The sequence below is a fragment of the Myxine glutinosa genome, chromosome 5 (genome assembly GCF_964187855.1).
Source record: "Myxine glutinosa chromosome 5, kmMyxGlut1.1, whole genome shotgun sequence".
Classification (NCBI taxonomy): Eukaryota; Metazoa; Chordata; class Myxini; order Myxiniformes; family Myxinidae; genus Myxine; species Myxine glutinosa.
In genome coordinates this window covers 78,445,977-78,466,225 of record NC_136265.1, presented here as the reverse complement: position 1 = coordinate 78,466,225, position 20,249 = coordinate 78,445,977, and the positions used below count along the sequence as shown (strand labels likewise).

The window sequence follows — 20,249 nt, the reverse complement described above, 5'->3', positions numbered from 1 at the left end:
AAAAGATCACGGTTTTGGATGGGGGAAGATAAGAGATGGGGGTGAACAGGTGTTTTAAAGACCTGGACGGAGGAGTGGGATTGAAGAGAGTGAGGGAGTTAGAACAAGTCAGACGAAACATGGTGGACAGGTTGGTGCTGTCAAGGACGAATTGATTATATTTTGGTTCAGGTCCGAATCCAGATCCGACCAATCAGTGGATAGAAACCATAAACTGTTCACCTGTGGAGGTATGCGCTCTACCGAGTGCCGCTCTAGTTTTATTTTACCTGGTTTTATGTGTCATTGTGGTGTCTGAAGGAAAGAAAAGATTTGTTGAAATGGAGAATGTGTTCATGTTTTCCGGTTTAGCACACCTGTATTAAGCTGTGGATGAAAGAAAACTGTTCTTTTTCAGGGAATCAAAGATGCTTCCATCATCATCAATCAAAGACGTTGATCTGAACTCCTCACCTCCACACGATTCACCAAAGAAGGAGAAAAACACCCCGTGGAAGCGTGTGAAGTAAATAATTTCATTCACCCCCATCTGCACTTTTGAAAACTTGATTTTGGATATATCTACCTCAGGGAATGTACAATAAATTGACTTTTCAATCTTTTTCAACTTAGACACATGTTCGGAAGAGACAACAACAAGGAGCGTTGTGCGGACGTTTCACATTCCATGTGAGTAAGAGAATCACCTTTCAGGACGTCATGACATTCATTGTGCTCGCAATAGAAATGGTATTTCTTTGAGGAAACGAATGTGAATCTTGTCGTGTTTCGATCACATTTTGATCCATAATTATTTTCTATATTATCGATTTTTTTTTTTATTTTTTTTATTTTTTTTTTGTATACAAGATCGAGGCTCGTGAAAGAGCTAACATTAATCACACAGAAAGACAAACCGACACATAAAACATATAACATGGGGAGCGGTAGACAAGATGGGGAGAGAGGGGGAGGAACACAAACACAACATCTGAGAGCAGGGCCATCGAGAGATCAGTGGGAGGGAGAGGGCTTTGGGGGGGTGGGGGGGGGGGGGGTTGCAGGTTTCACGGCTGTGGGATTTCTATGACGTGCCTCCATCGAGTTGTTTACCTGGGGTGGGAATCTTGATCCAGATATAAAGGGTCATGCGGGTGTTTTGTATGAAGAGCGAGTTTATCATACTAGGGCATGCCCGTACTATATCTATATCTAAAATTATATCCCCCCCCTCTATTTACATGAAATGGTTTGGTCCAAAGCGAACGGCTTGCGAGTGGTGACAATCCCCCCCCTCTATTTACATGCAATGGTTTGGTCCAAAGCGAACGGCTTCCGGAGTTTGGTAAAGAAATCGCCATCGCGTGCACAAACGCGCAGGAAAGCGAATGAATCGCAAATTCGTTTTTATTAGTTGTAAAACATAGTTTAACGCCAACATAGTTTGCAAACGTGAAATAAATGAATACGCTCTCAAATGTGCCATCCGAGGCAGAGTGTGCCCGCCACGTTCGGCACACGCGATCGTTCGCTGCTCTCTGATTGGTTGAATCGTTTTTTGGACATAGCTCGGTAAGTAATTGTCCGATTAATATGAAACCTTGAAAAGGCACATCCTCGGGTCCCCAGCAATATACCTGGCAAGTTAAAAGTATATCGGACCCGTGGTTGTCGAGAAACAGCGGTCACAGACAAACGTACAGACGTACAGACAGACAGACAGAGATTACTGGAATTATAGATAGATGTATAATATATATATACATCAGGAATACATCAGGAATACATCAGGAAGAAGCTAATTGTTCTTTGGTCATTTTTTGTTACATATCTTTTCTACCTGTCCCAGCTTGTATAATAATCATAAAAGTAGGACCGTGGGTCCTGAAGCTCACCTGGATCACGAGCTACAATCACTCAAACCCCCACAGACCCTCTCAGACAATGATGTTTTTAATGTCGTGAACAAACCGTGAACAAACCGTGAGCCAGGAAACAATATCTCTCCGTTCTCAGGACCGAACTCTCTTATCTGTCTCCCTCTTACAAATCCTGGTGGCGTCTGCTCAAATCTGTTTCTGGTGTTTGTTCCCCCTCCATCCCCTCCCTCACCTCAAATAGCCACACGGCTGACTCCGCACGTGAAAAAGCTGAATGCCTCAACTCTGTGTTTGCCTCTAAATCTTGTGTCCCAAACCCATCCCTCTCTGTACCCACCGTACCCAGTAGCCCGGGACGCGGAGCGGCTGGCCGTAGATGAGCTCGGCGGCGGACGCCCGGAGGTCCTCCTTGGGGGCCGTGCGGAGGCCCAAAAGGACCCACGGCAGCCGGTCGGTCCAACCGTCGTCCTGAAGGCCGGCCATGAGTGCGGCCTTCATGGAGTGGTGAAACCGCTCGCACAACCTGTTGGCTAGGGGGTGGTAGGCCATGGTGCGGTGCAGCATGACCCCCAACGAGCGGGCGACCGCGCCCCAAAGTTCGGACGTGAACTGTGGGCCGCGGTCGGACGAGATGTCCGCCGGTGCGCCGAAGCGCGCGACCCAGGTGGCGATGAACGCCTGCGCCACGTCGGCGGTGGTGGTGGAGGTGAGGGGCACGGCCTCCGGCCACCTGGTGGTCCTGTCCACCATGGTGAGCAGGTGGGTGAACCCCCGCGATGGGGGCAGGGGACCCACCAGGTCCACGTGGACGTGGTCGAAACGCCGTGCAGGCACGGTGAAAGGTGCCAGCGGGGCCTGGGTGTGGCGGTGGACCTTGGCCCGATGGCAGGCCGTACAGGCATTGGCCCAGTCACGGACGTTCCGTCGAAGGCCGTGCCAGACGAGACGCGCCGACACCAGCTTCTGAGAAGCTTTCCGGCCCGGGTGAGAAAGGCTGTGGATGGAGGCGAAGATGCGGCGCTGCCAGGAAACGGGCACGATGGGGCGAGGCTGGCCCTGGGAGACGTCGCAGAGCAGGACGGTGCCTGCGAAGGGGATGTCGGCCAGGCGGAGGCCCGTGTCCGCCGCCTGGAGGGCCTGCACCGAGGTGTCGGTGGTCTGGTCGGCCGCCATGAGCGCGAAGTCCACGCCGAGGTGGACCGCGTTCGCGCTGGCCCGAGAAAGACAGTCGGCCACAGCGTTGTCTTTGCCGGCGACGTGCCTGATGTCCGTGGTGAATTCCGACATGGCGGAGAGGTGGCGCTGCTGGCGGGCCGACCACGGCTCCGTGACTTTGGCCATTGCGTAGACCAACGGCTTGTGGTCGACGAAAGCCGTGGACGGGCGGCCCTCCAGGAGGTGTCGGAAATGGCGAACGGCCAGGAATAGACCGAGCAGCTCGCGGTCGAACGTGCTGTATTTTAACTCGTTCGGCCAGAGCTGCCGGCTGAAAAAAGCGAGTGGCTGCCAAAGCCCGTCCACCCATTGTTCATGGACGGCGCCCACCGCGTAGATGGAGGCGTCCGTAGTGAGGGCGATGGGCGCGTTGAGCACCGGGTGAGCCAGCAGCGTTGCATCGGCGAGGGCCCGTTTTGCGCTCGCGAAGGCCGTGTTCATGGCCGCGGACCAAACGATGTCATGCTTGGCCGGCTTGCCCCGGAGGGCCTCGTAAAGGGGCCGCATGAGCTGAGCAGCGCGGGGCACGAATCGGTGATAAAAATTCACCATGCCGAGGAACTCTTGTAGGGCCTTGATGGAACGGGGACGCAGGAACGTGGTGATGGCCTCGACCTTGGTCGGCAGTGGCACGGCCCCGGTCTTGGTGATGCGGTGGCCCAAAAAGTCAACGGTCATCGTGCCGAAGTGGCATTTGGCCGGGTTGACAATTAAGCCATGCTCGCTGAGGCGACCGAACAGTGTTCGGAGGTGGAGGAGGTGCTCGGCGCGGGATGTGCTGGCGACGAGGATGTCGTCCAGATAGACGAAAAGAAATGGCAGGTCGCGCAGCACGCCATCCATTAAGCGCTGGAACGCCTGGGCCGCGTTCTTGAGGCCAAACGGCATCATCAAAAATTCGAACAGGCCGAACGGCGTGATGACGGCCGTCTTCGGGACGTCGGCCGCCCGGACAGGTACCTGGTGGTATCCCCGTATCAGGTCAATTTTGGAAAATATGACCCGTCCCGCCAAACGGGCGGAAAAGTCCTGGATGTGCGGGATCCGGTACCTGTCGGGGGTGGTAGCGTCGTTGAGGCGGCGGTAGTCACCACACGGGCGCCATCCGCCCCCCGGCTTTGGCACGATGTGCAGTGGTGAGGCCCACGCGCTATTGGAGCGCCGCACGATGCCGAGGTGCTCCAACGCGTCGAACTCGGCCTTTGCCACGGCGAGCTTGGCCGGGTCGAGGCGGCGGGCCCTGTCGTAGACCGGCGGGCCCGTAGTGGGTATGTGGTGCTCGATCCCATGCCGCACTGCGACGGCCGAAAACGTCGGCCGTGTGAGGGCCGGGAATTCCGCGAGCAGGCGAGCGAACTCGTTCGCCATCGGGAGGGCGCACGCCAGTTCGGTCGGCGCGGAGCTGCTCATCGTGCATGCCAGGGAGCTGAAGGTCTCGGCGTTGACAAGGCGACGACGTTTGACGTCGACCAGCAGCCCGTGCGTGCAGAGGAAGTCGGCGCCCAGCAAAGCCATGGGGACGCAGGCGGTCACAAAGGTCCACTGAAAGCGCTGGCTGCCGAAGCAGAGGGTGACGTTGCGCGGGCCGAAAGTGCGTATGGCCGAGCCATTAGCAGTGACCAAAGAGGGGCCGCAAACGGCGTCCCACCTGTCCTGCTCGGAGGCGGGTATGACGCTCAGTTGGGCGCCGGTGTCACAAAGGAAACGCCGCCCGGACGCTTTGTCCCGAATAAAAAGCAAGTTGCCCGAGTGGCTGGCGCTCATGGCTGGGAATGAACGCCGGCCCGGCCGTTTCCCGACTTGCCGAAAGTGCACGGGGGTCGGCACGTCCGAGCCTTGTGTCCGAACCTGGCGTGGTAATAACACCACGCCTGGTCAGGTGGAGGCCCCGGCCGTCATGTCGGAAGCGGTCGGTGCGGTGTGGCGGCCGCCAGTTTCACCGGCAGTTCGGCCTCCAACCGCGCAGGGCGCTCGGGCATCGTGGGCGTCGCCTCGGACGGCGGCAGGCTCCAGGTAGCCGTGCCGATGTGTTGGCCCGCCGAGGAGATCTTATCGGCTTCCCTGGCGAGGGCGCGGGGATCAGTGATCGACGTGCCAGCCAGGGCGAGGCGTACCGGGTGAGGCAGCTGGCAAAGGAACAACTCGCGGAACAGAAAATCCGGAGAGTGCTCACCGAGCAACGAGAGCATATAGTCCATGCGCTCGGACGGGCGCGTGTCGCCGAGCTCGGGCAGGTCGAGCAGGCGCCGTGCGCGTGCCGCCGGTGAGAGGGCGAAAGCGTCGAGGAGGAGCGTCTTCAGCGCGTCATACTTGACGGCAGCTGGCGGGTGCTCGAGGAGGCTCAGGGCGCGGGCCGCGGTGGCGGAACTGAGCGCTGCCACGACGTGGTGGAAGCGGGTGTCGTCCGCGGTGATGCCTCGCTGGGCGAACCAAACAGCTGCGTGAGCCTCCCAGAAGGTAGGCAGTTTAAGAGTCACTGCCGTGTCCATGTCGGTAGGTCACCAGTGAAGGAGCTGCGCTCCAACGCGAGTCGAAAGAAGTGACGCGACCAAAGACGGAATTCGTCCGAGTTGCTTTATTGAAACAAAACAGCTCAGGTATTCTGACAAAAGCCCGTTTATCGGGCAGCAATGTATATACACATTTATGTCGGGAAGTTTGCCCGGCAAAAGCTATACCGGGCATGCCCGGGTGTCAAGGGCGAGCCTTGGAAAGGCGAGTCTGGACCTGCCCGGGCGTGTTTGGCTGCGGCCTGGCAAGTCGAGGCTGGGCGTGCCCGGGCGCTCTGGACGAGCACTGGAAAGGCGAGAGCGGGCATGCCCGGATGCTCTGGGCGAGCCCTGGAAAGGCGATAGCGGGCATGCCCGGACGCTCTGGGCGAGCCCTGGAAAGGCGATAGCGGGCATGCCCGGACGCTCTGGGCGAGCCCTGGAAAGGCGATAGCGGGCATGCCCGGACGCTCTGGGCGAGCCCTGAAAAGGCGATAGCGGGCATGCCCGGACGCTCTGGGCGAGCCCTGGAAAGGCGAGACTGGGCGTGCCCGGGAGGTTCGGGCGTGCCCGGGAACAGTGAGTCCGGGCATGCCCGGGTGTCAAGGGCGAGTCCTGGAAAGGCGAGCCTGGACATGCCCGGGCGTCCTGGACACGGCCTGGCAAGTCGAGGCTGGGCGTGCCCGAGCGCTCTGGGCGAGCCCTGGAAAGGCGAGAGCAGGCATGCCCGGACGCTCTGGGCGAGCCCTGGAAAGGCGAGTCTGGACATGCCCGGGCGTCCTGGATGCTGCCTGGCAAGTCGAGGCTGGGCATGCCCGGGCGCTCTGGGCGAGCCCTGGAAAGGCGAGAGCGGGCATGCCCGGGTGGTTCGGGCGTGTCCGGGAACAGCGAGTCCGGGCATGCCCAGGAGAGGCGCGTCTGGGCCCGTCCGTACGAGCCCGGCATGGCGATCGCGCCCTGGCCATGTCCTGGCAGGTGCAAGGCGATTGTGTACCTTCAGCGGGAACCGCTACAGTATAATATATATATACATCAGGAATACATCAGGAAGAAGATAATTGTTCTTTGGTCATATATTGTTACATATCTTTTCTACCTGTCCCAGCTTGTATAATAATCATAAAAGTAGGACCGTGGGTCCTGAAGCTCACCTGGATCACGAGCTACATCACTCAAACCCCCCACAGACCCTCTCAGACAATGATGTTTTTAATGTCGTGAACAAACCGTGAACAAACCGTGAGCCAGCAAACAAAATCTCTCCATTCTCAGGACCGAACTCTCTTATCTGTCTCCCTCTTCGAAATCCTGGTGGCGTCTGGTGAAATCTGTTTCTGGTGTTTGTTCCCCCTCCATCCCCTCCCTCACCTCAAATGGCCACACGGCTGACTCCGCACGTGAAAAAGCTGAATGCCTCAACTCTGTGTTTGCCTCTAAATCTTGTGTCCCAAACCCATCCCTCTCTGTACCCACCGTACCCAGTCGTACCCAGCTGATGATTCTGAATGCTTTGGTTTCAACAGCGTGACGGCGAGCTAGGTGTGAGGCAGGAGCACCAGCCCAGAGGGGAGAGCAGTATTCCATTGAGCTGCGGATGAAAGCCTTGTATGTGGTGAGGAGCTCAGGTGTGCCAAGGAAGGACTTCGCACGACGGAGGATGCCCAGTCGGCGACTGGCTTTGGAGGCCAGATTTGAAATGTGGTTTTCCCAGGAAAGATCATGGCAGATAGTGAGACCCAAAAGCTTGAGTGACAGAACTTCTTGGAGAGGATTATTCAGAAAGTGGATGGGAGGGTTGTCCTGTCGGTCTTTTCGGAGAGACATCGTAAGAGTGTGAGATTTGTCAGGATTGAAAGACATGTTCCACTTGTTTGCCCAGTCTGTGATTTTGTCAAGGTCTGCAGAGAGTGAGGAGGCTGCAGACTGCCGATCTGAGGGATGAAGAATGGAGCGACAGAGAGTAGAGTCGTCAGCAAAGAGATAGAGAGGATTTTCAAGAGAGTCAGAGAGATCATTGATGAAGATCAGAAAAAGCACAGGGCCCAGAACACTGCCTTGGGGAACTCCAGCCTGAACAGGAAGAGGAGATGAGAGAAACCCATTCAGGGCCACACGTTGACTATGACTAGAGAGGAAGTCCGCCAGCCATGCGTGGAGATTTCCATGGATACCAAAAGAGGAGAGTTTGGTGAGCAGAGCGGGGTGCCAGACCGTATCGAAGACACGTGATATGTCAAGGGAGACTGCTCTAATTTCCTGTTTGGCATTGAGGACCTCCATCCATTGTTGAGAAAGCAGAAGCAGCATGTCCAGAGTGGAGTGTCCAGGTCTGAAACCAAATTGATGATCAGAGATCAAGCCATTGGAGAAGAGGAAAGATTTCATATCTGAAGCAATGATGGATTCCATGACTTTGCTGATAATTGGGAGAAGGCTGATTGGTCTGTAGTTGCTGGGATCTGTTTTTGCACCTTTTTTGTGCAAAGCGGTGATGTTGGCAGATTTCCAAGCAGATGGAAGATGACCTTGAGCAAAAGAGAGGGTGAAGAGAACAGAGAGAGGGAGTGAAAGAGCGGAAGAACATGATTTTAGGACCCGTGGGCTGATGCCGTCAGGTCCAGTTGCAGAATCAGAGTCGAGGGTTGACAGAAACTTTTCCACCTTGTCAGGAGGAAAGGACACAGAGTCCAGGAGCAGCTGGGTATGACTGGGTACGGTGGGTACAGAGAGGGATGGGTTTGGGACACAAGATTTAGAGGCAAACACAGAGTTGAGGCATTCAGCTTTTTCACGTGCGGAGTCAGCCGTGTGGCCATTTGAGGTGAGGTAGGGGATGGAGGGGGAACAAACACCAGAAACAGATTTGACCAGACGCCACCAGGATTTGGAAGAGGGAGACAGATAAGAGAGTTCGGTCCTGAGAACGGAGAGAGATTGTTTCCTGGCTCTCCTGAGGGTGGACACACACTTGTTTCGGGCTTTGTGAAAGGAAATGAGATTTCCTTCCGTTGGATTTGCTTTCCAGGAGACGAAAGCAAGTTGTTTCTGGGCAATAGCCTCACCACAAGATTCCGTGTACCATGGACGGGAGGAAGGGTATGACAACTGGAGACGAGATGGGATAAATCTGTGCCTGAGAGAGAGAGCAATTTACTTTGGAAGAATTCCCAGGATGAGTTGATGTCAGAGGCAGTAGAGATGGGAGACCAGTCCAGATGATTGATGGCTGCTTGAAGACCGTGCCAGTTGGCCTGAGTGAAATGCCAGACTCGTCGACGCTGAGGAGGCTCTCTGAGAATGGTCAGAGAGATGTCCACTTTAACAAGCACATGATCAGAAGAGCCGATTGGAGCAGAAGAAGAGCAGCAGACATTTTCAGGGAAGTTAGTCATAACCAAGTCCAGAAGAGAAGATGCTCCGTTGACTGAGATCCGGGTTGGGAAATTGACAGATTGTGTCAGTCCCAGTGAGTCACAGAAGTCCTTTGCTGAAGAGCCATGGCTGGTGAGAGAGGTACCCACCCCCAGCCAACTGGCATGGTGACAGTTGAAATCACCACATATGAGGAAGAGAGAGTTGGGATGGGTAGATAGAAGTTGGTCCATATTATCAGACAGCGAGATGTAGATGGAGTCATCACTGTTTGGTGGACGGTACAACACGCATATGAACAAAAGGTGGGAGCGAAGGGGAAGCCGTAGCCAAAGGTATTCCTGGGGGTTAGGTGGAGAGAGGGCAGTGCAGGGCGAGTGAGGAAGAGAGTTTTTTATAAAGATAGCAACCCCACCTCCAGAACGAGGCTCAGGTCTATCATACCGGAGGAGGGAGTAACCTGGGAGAGATACCAAGGAATCAGAGACATCATGAAGGAAGAAGGTTTCTGTTAAGCAGATCACGTCTGGTTTGTCAGAAGCAACCTGTATGGAGAGATCAGTTAAGTTTGAGCGAAGGCCCCGGATGTTTGAGGTCCATACTGTTAAGGAAGAGGAAGGGGGAGCATCGGATACAGAACAGGGGGGGGAGCGGTAGGGCAGGATGTGGAAGAGGAGGAAGAGGTAGGGAGAGCTGTTGCAGGTGTGTCAGAGATTACAGAATAACTTGGAGAAAGGGAAGAATGGGGCGGACAAAAGGTTTGATGGTGTTTGGGTGAGGCGCAGTGAGGTGTTATTTGAGGAGGGGGAAGAGTGAGGCAGAAGGTTGAGGAAGATGAAGGTGAAAGTTGGAAGGGGGAAGAAGCGGGGAGGACGCTTTGAGGAGGAGGGGTGAGAGGGGAGTCTAGGAGGGGAGGAGTGAGGGAGAGTCTCGGAGGGGAGGGGTGTGGGGGGAGTTTAGGAGGGAAGGGGCAGGGGGGGAGATTTGAAAGGGATGGGTGTTTGGGAAGATTTGGGGGGGAGGGGCAAGGGGGAAGATTTGACAGAGATGGGTGATGGGGAAGATTTGGAGGGGAGGGGTGAGATTGGATTTTGAAAAGTGTACGATTTATGGGAAACGAACATTTATTGCAAAATGAGTTTCTTGAGACATTCGAGTCAAAAATACGTTTGAGGACGCTGAAGGATGGGTGGAGTTCTGGAGAGTTTAGGGAATGAATGAAAGATGCACTGTAAGAGATGGAAATTTTTTTTTGAATGAATAGAATTGGTGAGCAAGTCGAAAGCATCCTTTTATAGAAGAAGTAGAAAAAAGTGTTATAGAATATGACATAATAATAAAGTTCTTCAGGGGACAGATGAAACATGTATTAACAACTTGATCATGTGAGCTCGAACAACGTGGTCGAAGAACGAACGAACAAATAACGAAGAACGAAAGAGCAAAAGAACGAAGAACGAAAGAACAAATAAGAACGGACAAGCGGATAAGAACAGGGAAGGAAAAAAAATTTTTTTTTTTTTTTGAGATTTTAAAACAAGGGAGTATGGGTGAAAAGACCATGAAAAACAGAGACCGACAGTAGTTGCAGCGCGATCGAAGAACCGCTGAGACAAAAAACAAAAGCCTCAAGCCAAGGTCTGAGGACACGGTAGCCTACTAATACTAGCACTACACTAGGCCTCAGAATACACGATACGAAAAAAACCGACGATTCTGTACACAGGTATGAAAAACCAACACCGAGAAACCTATTAAAGTCACTCCAATAGGTACATGCACCGAAAGAAAGATAAAGATACGCCAAAAACATAAATGTGAAAGATCACTTAGCTTCGAAAGCGTGAGCGCATGGAACAGCTTCGAAAAGACGTGACCTCGCCGTGATCTCGCGAGAGAGTCCCTCAAACCTCTGAGCATTTCGTTTCAGGATCTTTGACACCTGACCTTGAGTGATGCCATACTGCCGAGCAATAGGACGCTGTTTCATGCCGTAATTTCGTAAAGCCACCACTCCATGACAAACAGCATTGTTCGAGTCTGACGAGTCTTGGGGGAATTAAAGGGTCGTCAAAGGTCTGAGGGGTCTCAGCAGTCTTAACGCAATGAAGAGGGTTAAGTAAGAGGGTGGTCATTTTATTTGAAGAAGAAGAAGACGTTTTCGTCGCATATAAACATACATACATAGCGAACTACAGACTTGGCATTTAATATGGAATATTTTTTTTTTCTTGACTTGGGTTTACTTTCTTAACTCAGTATATCAATCTGGTGAGTTTCTTTTACACTTTGGTGATTTATTTGTTAAAGGAACCATGTCACTGATTGTCTGTCGCAGCAAGAAGTCAACAACAGGATTATATCACAAGTGGCGTGGCAAAATGTACGGACAGGTGCATTTGATGATTGGCTTCACAGTCGGGTATACAAGGGTTGTTGCGTTCTGTATTAGTGGAAAACAACTGCAGCACGTCTCCAAAAGTTATTGCCGCTTCCTCTGGAGATGGTCCGTCAACTCGACAATGCTGTTTGTCATGGAGTGGTGGCTTTACGAAATTACGGCATGAAACAGCGTCCTATTGCTCGGCAGTATGGCATCACTCAAGGTCAGGTGTCAAAGATCCTGAAACGAAATGCTCAGAGGGGTGTCCCTACTCCAATACCGAGGCCAGGACGTCCCCACAGAACCACAAGGAGGGATGATCGCCAGCTGCACCGGTTAGGCCGCAATGGCCGTACCAAGTCAGCTAATCGGCTTAGGGCTGAGTGGCAGCAACTGACAAATGTGCCTGTATCCAGAAGGCTAGTCGACCAATGACTGGTTCAAGCAGGCTGTCGTGCCAGGCGTCCCCTGAGAAAGCCATGCCTGACCAGACAACACCACCAGCGCCAATTGTAGTGGGCCAGAGAGCACCGTCAATGGCAGCCAGGACACTGGAATCACGTGATCTTCAGTGACGAGTCTAGATTTATTTATTTATTTTTCTTTATTTTTATTTTTATTTTTATTTTTATTTTTGTTTTTGTATACAAGATCGAGGCTCGTGAAAGAGCGAACATTAATCACACAGAAAGACAAACAGACACACAAAACAAATAACATCGGGAGCAGTAGACAAGATGGGGAGAGAGGGGGAAGGACACAAACACAACATTTGAGAGCAGGGACCGAGAGACATGGAGACATCGAGAGAACTGTGGGAGGGAGAGGGCTTTGGGGGGAAGGCATGGGAAGGGGGGGGGGGGGTGGGAGAGGTATAAAACGTATGGACACTGCCAAGACTTCCAGGAAAGAAGTTGGAATTTCAAACAAGGTGGATCTGGGGTGAATTAGTGGGGGTAGAAAAGATCAAGGTTTTGGATGGGGGAAGATAAGAGATGGTGGTGAACAGCTGTTTTGAAGACCTGGAGGGAGGAGTGTGATTGAAGTGAGTATGGGAGTTTGTTCCAGAGGCGGGAGAAAAGAGGAATGAAAGAGTGAAGGTGAGCAGAGAGCCGAGATTTCGGCAGTTTAACCATCAGAGGGTGGCTGGCAGATCTTGTGCGACCTGTAGGAATATTTGGGGGACAGAGCACAGAGAGAGCTGGGGGAGCAAGGCCGGAGAGGAGTCGGTAGAAGACAGAAAGACCACCTACCTGCCTGTGGTGAGTGAGTGAAAGGCCCTCAGAGATAGCTTCATCGCGGGAGATTCCAATGATTCTGAAAGCTTTGGATTCAACAGCGTGAAGCCGAGCCAGGTGTGAGGCAGGAGCACCAGCCCATAGGGGAGAACAGTATTCCATTGAGCTGCGGATGAAAGCCTTGTATGTGGTGAGGAGCTCAGGTGTGCCTAGGAAGGACTTCGCACGACGGAGGATGCCCAGTCGGCGACTGGCTTTGGAGGCCAGCTTGGAAATGTGGTTTTCCCAAGAAAGATCATGGCAGATGGTGAGACCCAAAAGCTTGAGTGACAGAACTTCTTGGAGAGGATTGTTGAGAAAGTAGATGGGAGGGTTGTCCAGTCGATCTTTTCGGAGAGACATAGTAAGAGTGTGAGATTTGTCAGGATTGAAAGACATGTTCCACATGTTTGACCAGTCTGTGATTTTGTCCAGGTCTTCAGAGAGTGAGGAGGCTGCAGACTGCCGATCTGAGGGAAGAGGAATGGAGTGGCAGAGAGTGGAGTCATCAGCAAAGAGATACAGAGGATTTTCCAGAGAGTCGGAGAGATCATTGATAAAGACCAGAAAAAGCACAGGGCCCAGCACACTGCCTTGGGGAACTCCAGCCTGAACGGGAAGGGGAGATGAGAGAAATCCATTCAGGGCCACACGTTGACTATGACCAGAGAGGAAGTCCGCAAGCCATGCATGGAGATTTCCATGGATACCATAGGAGGAGAGTTTGGTGAGCAGAGCTGGGTGCCAGACCGTATCGAAGGCACGTGATATGTCAAGGGAGACAGCTCTGATTTCCTGTTTGGCATTGAGGACCTCCATCCATTGTTGAGACAGCAGAAGCAGCATGTCCAGAGTAGAGTGACCTGGTCTGAAACCAAATTGATGATCAGAGATCAAGCCATTGGAGAAGAGGAAAGATTTCATATCCGAAGCAATGATGGATTCCATGACTTTGCTGATAATTGGGAGCAGGCTGATTGGTCTGTAGTTGCAAGGATCTGTTTTTGCACCTTTTTTGTGTAAAGCGGTAATGTTTGCTGATTTCCAGGATGCTGGCAGATGACCTTGAGCAAAAGATAGGGTGAAAAGAACAGAGAGAGGGTGAGATAGAGCGGCAGAGCAGGATTTTAGGACCCGTGGGCTGATGCCATCTGGTCCAGTTGCAGAATCAGAGTCGAGGTTTGACAAAAACTCCTCCACCTTGTCAGGAGAGAAGGTCACAGAGTCCAGGAGCAGTTTGGTTCGACTGGGAAAGGTGGGAACAGAGAGAGATGGGTTTGGGACTAAGGATTTTGAGGCAAACACAGAGTTGAGGCATTCGGCTTTGTCACGTGCGATGTCAACTGTGTGGCCATTTGAGGTAAGGGAGGGGATGGAGTGGGAACAAACACCAGAAACGGATTTGACCAGACGCCACCAGGATTTGGAGGAAGGAGACAGGTTTGAGAGTTCATTCTTGAGTGAGGAGAGATAGTGCTTCCTGGCACTCCTGAGGGTAGACACACACTTGTTCCGAGCTTGGTGGAAGGAACTGAGATTTCCTTCAGTTGGATTAGCCTTCCAAGAGGCAAAGGCAAGTTGTTTCAGGGCAACTGACTCACCACAAGATTCAGTGTACCATGGACGGGAGGAAGGGTAAGACAACTGAAGGCGAGATGGGATAAATCTATGCATGAGAGAGATCAGTTTGCTTTGGAAGAATTCCCAGGAAGAATTGATGTCAGAGGCAGTGGAGATGGGAGACCAATCCAGACGATTGATGGCTGCTTGAAGACCGTCCCAGTCGGCCTGAGTGAAATGCCAGACTCGTCGACGCTGATTTCTGGTCTATCGTGAAGATGGCCACGTCCGAGTGCGCAGACAAGTGCATGAAGCCTACAACAAAGATTGTATAGTGCCAAGAGTCCAAGCTGGAGGTGGTGGGGTGACCGTTTGGGCTGCTTTTCATGCAGGGGGCAAAACTGACCTGGTTGTTCTGAATGGAAACCTGAACCAGTTCAAGTACAGGGCCATTCTGGAAGAAACATTGCTTCCATTTGCTCGTGCAGCCTTTCGAGGAAACTTTGTCTTCCAAGATGACAATGCACGGCCTCATCATGCTCGCATGATCCAACGCTTTCTTGCTGACCATGGTGTAGAGCATATGGAGTGGCCTGCCATGTCCCCGGATATGAATCCGATAGAGAACTTGTGGGCAGAATTAACGTGTCAAATCGACCACTTGGACCAGCAGCCGACCTCTGTGCGTGAATTGCAGCAGGCTATTGTCACTGCATGGCAAGCGATTCCTGTCCAAACCTTGGCAAATCTCGTGAACAGCATGCGCCAACGTGTACGTGCTCTCCAGAATGCTCGTGGGGGTTACACGAAGTACTGAACTGTAATTTTACTCTCCGTAATCCCAGTCGTAATTTAACTTTTGTTTTTGTTAAAAAAATGTTGGCTAATGTGCAAAATAAAGAGCTACTTCTGGAAAACGTACAGAAGTTTAACACAGTACTGTCCATGAATTGAGTTCGATATCAGTTTACATCACTTTCAAGGATCAATTTATTTGTTTTGAAATGTCAAATGTGGTTTTTGTTTCTTTCAAATGTCATATTAACAAAATCTAGAATAATTTCAACATAATTCCAATGAACTTTTGGTTCGAAGACATCTTGAAAAGTAAGTTCACCCCCACAAAAAAAATATTCCATATTAAATGCCAAGTCTGTATATACGTTTGCTCTATTATAATAAGATTATAATAAGATTACAATATTACAACAACAAGACAACAAAATGAAAGCATGTTTCTGGGGGCTGTCGGTGCCATGTCCCATGCCATCTGTGTGTCATGCATGCAGTGTTTGGACATCTGTGTTCGGCCAAGGGTGTTTTGCAAGCTCCGTGTTTGTTGCCCATGCCGTCATGATATGGATCCATGCGGGTGAACGGCGGACGTCACATCTAAGCCAACCAGATCAGCCTGTTATAAACCTTAGCGATCAATGGCGGCCTAAAGCGAGTCGCAGCCAATTCCATACGCACTTCCATAAATAGATAATGTCCGGATCGGCTTAAATACCTATCACTTCAAGACATCTTACCATTCAGGGTACCCTTTCCGTGTTTAATGAACTTCTAAACATGTTATGACATTTGCTATAAAAGTTTCGAAAAGTTAATGTCATTTCCAAAAGGTTATATCCATTTTAATGTATAATCATTTCGTAAATACCCGATTTGCGAGTCACCAAGCTTGTCGACTACATTACGTGTCTCGCTATTGGCCAAATCAAGCCACGTGAGAAAACGTTTAAGTCGTTGGTGTTGATGTGAAGATGATATTGATCTTTCAACTTTCTGCAATGAATCTTTCATCCGATGCATGATCCTGCAAAATAATCTTTAGGACGGCTTATATTATTGAATTGTTAATAAATAGTTATAATATGATTCTCTCTTTGTGAAAAAGGAGTTTTATAAAGGAATTACAATAAGCGATCGATGTTTGTAATTCTTCTTGATTGCTCTTCTCACGAATGATGTTAAACAGATTTGAGAGAGGAAAAACGATTTCTTGTGCGAATAAACGAAATTAAATTAATTTTATATGTTTGAGCAAACAGCGCATCGTGACAATACACCGCCCTATATGTTATGTTTGATAAATAACTATAATATGGTTCTCTCTTTGTAAAAAAAAAAAAGAAGAGTTTTATCATGGAATTACGATAAACGAGCGATGTTTGTAATTGTGCTTGATTGCTCTTTTCACGAATGATGTCAAACAGATTTGAGAGAGGAAATACGGGTTTGCAGTGTTACGATTATATTTACTATATTATTAGTATTAACGCTCTTATTATTATTATTATTATTATTACTAAAACAATACGACTGTATGAGTTTATTCCTTGTTTAAAGTCAACAATGAAGAATAATAATAATAATAATAATTCATTTATTTTGTATAGCGCTTTTCCAGAAGCCCAAAGGCGCTTTGACAGAGTGGAAAACATAATGCATAACAATACATGAAAACAACAATTGCAAAAAGACAAGAATCAATAGGGAAATATTTAAAGCAAAAGGAGGGAGAAGGAGAAGAGATAGTCAGGGGTTAGATGCTGTGGGTTGAATGTTGAATGCAGTGTTGAACAGGTGGGACTTTAGTGATGTTTTGAATGTGGTTAGTGAGGAGGAGTCTCTGATGGTGTGAGGTAGTGAGTTCCAGAGGGTGGGAGCAGCGATGGAGAAGGCCCTGTCCCCCCAGGATCTGAATTTGGTCCGGATGGAGGGGGTCAGGAGGTTGGTACCAGCAGAGCGGAGATTGCGGGTGGGAGTGTGTCTGGAGAGGAGGTCAGCCAGGTAGGATGGGGCCAGGTTATGGAGGGCTTTGTATGTCAAGAGGAGGATTTTGTACTGGATTCTCTGGGGGATGGGGAGCCAGTGAAGCTTGTAAAGGACGGGGGTGATGTGGTCACGGGTCCGGGAATGGGTGAGTAGACGGGCAGCGGAGTTCTGAATGTTTTGGAGTTTATTGGTGATTTTTGAGGGTGAACCATAGAGGAGGCTATTGCAGTACTCCAGACGGGAGGTGATGAAGGCGTGGATGAGGGTTTCTGCAGCCGTGGAGGAGAGGGATGAGCGGAGACGGGCAATGTTTTTCAGGTGAAAGAAGTTTGAAGTTTCAGATGAACCAACCATACACCGCTTCCTTCGAGAAACTTTTGCAATAACAACAAAGGGTTTGCACTGTTACGATTATATTTACGATATTATTAGTATTATAATAGAGCAAACGTATATGGTTCGCTATGTATGTATGTATGTATGTATGTATGTTTATATGCGCTCTGCGTGCCTCACCACATGTCGTTTCAGAATCAGAGGGGTAGGCAACTTTGACCATTTCGGTGTCTTTTGGGTCTTCATGGTGTTTTGGGTCTTCAGGGCCATTTGGGTCTTCAGGGTCTTTTGGATCCGCTGGGCCTTTAAGGGTATTTTTGGTCTTTGAGGTGTTTTTGGGTATTCGGGGTGTTTTGGGTCTTCGGGGTGTTTTGGGTCTTTGGGGTGTTTTGGGTCTTCGGGATATTTTGGGTCTTCGGGGTGTTTTGGGTCTTCGGGGTGTTTTGGGTCTTCGGGGTGTTTTGGGTCTCCGGGGTGTTTTAGGTCTTCAGGGTGTTTTGTGTCTTCGAGTTGTTTTGGGTCTTTGGGGTGTTATGGGTCTTCGGGGTATTTTGGGTCTTCGGGGTGTTTTGGGTCTTCGGGGTGTTTTGAGTCTTCGGGGTGTTTTGGGTCTTCGGGGTGTTTTGGGTCTTCGGGGTGTTTTGGGTCTTCGGGGTGTTTTGGGTCTTCGGGGTGTTTTGGGTCTTTGGGGTCGTTTGTGTTTTTGGGGTCTTTTGGGTTTTTGGGTATTCAGGGTCTTTTTGAGCCTCAGGGCCTTGAAGGGTATTTTGGGTCTTTGGGGTGTTTTGGGGCTTCGGAGTGTTTAGGTCTTCGGGGTGTTTTGGGTCTTTGGGGTTTTTTGAGTTTTTGGGGTCTTTTGGGTCTTTTGGTTGGGCCCGAGGGGTAGGCGTGGTCGCGGGATATACACCGGGCGCGCAGCCCGGAACGCTCCAGTGTTACAGTGGAGCTCTTGAATAAAGACTCTTACAACTTACCGCATTGTCCGCTTCCTCCTTGCTTACAAGCAGCGCGCATAACACCGCGCTTCATTGGTGACCTCCGACGTTCTGGTCAGCCTTCACTGACCACCCAAACCCGCCACAGCCATGGCAACCAACGCGGTAGTGATAAAGCTCCCTGAGTTCTGGGAAGCTCAGGCGGAGATCTGGTTCCTGCAGGCCGAAGCCCAGTTCAGGCTTCGAGGCATCATGGCGGACGAGACACACTACTGCCACGTGGTCGCCTCCCTCGGGGCCGGCGCGGCCACCTGCGTCGTGTCGGTCCTGAGGAACCCACCGGCCGACGACAGGTACGAGGCGATCAAGCGTCTCCTCCTCGCTACGTTCGGCCTCACGGTGGACGCACGGGCCGATCGCCTCTTGGACCTCCCCGAGCTGGGTGACACGCGACCGTCGGTCCGAATGGACCATATGCTGTCGCTCATGGGCGACGAAACCCCGAACGCTCTATTCCGGGCGTTATTTCGACGCCAGCTGCCGGCATGAGTACGCCTCGCGTTGGCCGGTTCCGCGACAACGACAACGTTGCTACAGGAATGTGGAATTTATTGATTTCATGCTTTAGCATTCACCGTATCTGCATCGCCTGTTTGCTTCTGGCCTCCCACCTGTGCGTAGCACAGGTATTTCTCTGGTATAACATGATGTCAAAAGAAGTTATGGACGAGTTATGAATAAACTTGGTGGACCTGTTGGTTCGGTGACAAGAACAATAGATTTTGGTTCATGTCCGAATCCAGATCCGGCCTATCAGTGGATACAAAACGTAAACTGTTCACCTGGTGGAGGTATGCCCTCCACCGAGTGCCTTGCTTTTCTCTGCAACCGTTGGTCTGATTGACAGGAAGTTTTCAGCACAGGTGCGCCCCTTTTTATAGAATTATGATGTGAAAGGGAAGAGACAATTATGTTGCGAATACAGTAAATTATGTTGTGGTTTTTACTTTAACAACGTTATTGTTGATGTACTGTACGATGGAGGCTTGCTTGATGACAATGCACCACGTGGTAACAACGAAGATGTGACGTCACAATAAACAGGTTTGGTTTAACAAAAATCTGGTAACCTAGCAATAATCCCACGTGATGTGTGACGTCACAATAATCGGCTTTAATGCAACAAACAGCTGGTTACGTTATTAGTTCTTTGAACTTTCGCAGGTATCGGACGGTCTTCCTAAAGCACCTGTTATTTTTCGATTACGAAAGAGAATGCAACGAAGGTAACGTGCCTTACACGGTTTTGTTTCTCAACATCAAGTGAATTTCATCTTTTAATGTCGAGTTTAACCATAACTCAGGTGGGAGAGGTGTAAAACACATGGACACTGCCAGAACTTCCAGGAAAGAAGTCGGTATTTCAAAAAAGTGGATCTGGGGTGAATTAACGGGGGTAGAAAAGATCACGGTTTTGGATGGGGGAAGATAAGGGATGGGGGTGAACAGGTGTTTTAAAGACCTGGAGGGAGGAGTGGGATTGAAGAGAGTGAGGGAGTTAGAACACGTCAGACGAAACATGGTGGACAGGTTGGTGCTGTCAAGGACGAATTGATTATATTTTGGTTCAGGTCTGAATCCAGATCCGACCAATCAGTGGATAGAAACCATAAACTGTTCACCTGTGGAGGTATGCGCTCTACCGAGTGCCGCTCTAGTTTTATTTTACCTGGTTTTATGTGTCATTGTGGTGTCTGAAGGAAAGAAAAGATTTGTTGAAATGGAGAATGTGTTCATGTTTTCCGGTTTAGCACACCTGTATTAAGCTGTGGATGAAAGAAAACTGTTCTTTTTCAGGGAATCAAAGATGCTTCCATCATCATCAATCAAAGACGTTGATCTGAACTCCTCACCTCCACACGATTCACCAAAGAAGGAGAAAAACACCCTGTGGAAGCGTGTGAAGTAAATAATTTCATTCACCCCCATCTGCACTTTTGAAAACTTGATTTTGGATATATCTACCTCAGGGAATGTACAAT

The 20,249-nt window shown here is 50.5% G+C and overlaps 1 long non-coding RNA gene across 1 annotated transcript; it reads left to right on the top strand.

Moving 5' to 3' along the window:
* Window positions 1-312: 312 nt before the first annotated feature.
* Window positions 313-20,152, top strand: LOC144892040 (uncharacterized). The gene is made up of 3 exons (XR_013623358.1): window positions 313-505; window positions 613-669; window positions 20,065-20,152. It is a non-coding gene; the product is annotated as an uncharacterized LOC144892040 (long non-coding RNA).
* Window positions 20,153-20,249: the final 97 nt, after the last annotated feature.